Below are 1790 nucleotides of genomic sequence, written 5' to 3' on the forward strand. Positions count from 1 at the left end.
GTTAGAAGTGTTAATGCCATAAATCAGAACTGACGACAGGTAGTTATAGGTAGTCAGCTTTGTAGAAAGCTGAGATGTAGAACTTGAAGGCTAAATTGTTCGGTGAGACAAGGACGATTCATTCACTCCTCCTTTCCAAGGTGGGAGGAGAGTTGAGTTGATCACCCTTTCTACACAGTAGCCAGCCATGTTTCATACCAAGAGCAGAGTAATAGAGCCTGCCATGAGCGGCTCCATCACCCTGCAGCTCATTACCCCGAGGCTGGCAAGGTCACTCTGCTGCTCTACATGCCAGCTATCTTTCAGTTTGGCCTAGTGCATCCTCAAGTCTTTATGTTTCTGGTTGTCAAAATTCAGAAGGTAGTAGGGGGAAAATGCTAACTAACTATTGTTGTTGCTGCTGCAGTTGTTGTTAGATGCCATCAAGTTGGTTCCAACCCATGGCGACCTTGTGCATCACAGAACCAAACACTGTCTGGTCCTGAGGCCCTTCTCACAATTGGTGCTAAGCTTGGGCCCATTGTTGCAGCCACTGGGTCAGTCCTTCTCACTGAGGGCCTTCCTCTTTGTCACTCCCCTCTACTTACTTTACCAAGCATGATGTCTTTCTCCAAGGACCAGTCTCTCCTGACCACATGTCCAAAGCTTGTAAGTGAAGTCTTGCCATCCTTGCCTCTAAGGGGCACTCTAGCCGTACTTCTTCCAAAACAGCCCCATTTGTCCTTTTAGCAGTCCATGGTACTTTCAAGAGTCTTCTCCAGCTCCACAAATCAAATGCATCAATTCTTCTAACTAGGTAAGCACCATCAGCAAGCTCCTAGGGAGTTCAACAAAGCAACAGATTTCTAAAACGCAATGCTGCTGTTGTCAAGGCAGGAAGGGAGGACCAGATCCACAACGTCCTGTGGGTCCTGTGGGACATCTATACAGGAAGCCCAGAGAACACCACATAAGAACCAATGGACTTAAGGGTCCCCCCCAAAGTCATTGTAGCTCTAAATTCAAAAGCCTGGTGCTCTTCTTAATCCATTTGTGGGTGACGCTACCAGTGATGCGGAGGAGTGTCTGTCTAAGGAAACGTAACACAGCATTTTTTAATCATTTTATTAGGGCTCATACAACTCTTACCACAATCCATGCATACATCCATTGTGTAAAGCATATTTGGACATTCATTCCCTCATCATTCTCAAAACATTTGCTCTCCACCCAAGCCCCTGGCATCAGCTCCTCATTTTCCCCCTCCCTCCCCGCTCCCACCTCCCTCATGAACCCTTGATAATTTATAAATTATTATTTTGTCATATCTTACACTGTCAAACGTCTTCCCTCACCCACTTTTCTGTTGGCCGTCCCCCCAGGAGGAGGTCACATATAGGTCCTTGTAATCAGTTCCCCCTTTCCAACCCACCCTCCTTCAACCCTCCCAGTATCACCACTCACACCACTTATCCTGAAGGGATCATCCACCCTGGATTCCCTGTGTTTCCAGTTCCTATCTGTACCAGTGTACATCCTCTGGTCTAGCCAGATTTGTAAGGTAGAATTGGGATCATGAAAGTGGGAGGTGCGGGGGTGGGGGAAGCATTTAGGAACGAGAGGAAAGTAGTATGTTTCATCGTTGCTACATCATACCCTGACTGGCTCACCTCCTCCCCCAGACCCTTCTGTAAGGGGATGTCCAATTGCCTACAAATGGGCTTTGGGTCTCAACTCTGCACTCCCCCTCATTCACAATGATATGATTTTTTGTTCTGATGATGCCTAAACCTGATCCCTTCAACACCTCA

This window comes from Tenrec ecaudatus, chromosome 4 (assembly GCF_050624435.1).
Source record: "Tenrec ecaudatus isolate mTenEca1 chromosome 4, mTenEca1.hap1, whole genome shotgun sequence".
In the NCBI taxonomy this organism is placed as follows: domain Eukaryota; kingdom Metazoa; phylum Chordata; class Mammalia; order Afrosoricida; family Tenrecidae; genus Tenrec; species Tenrec ecaudatus.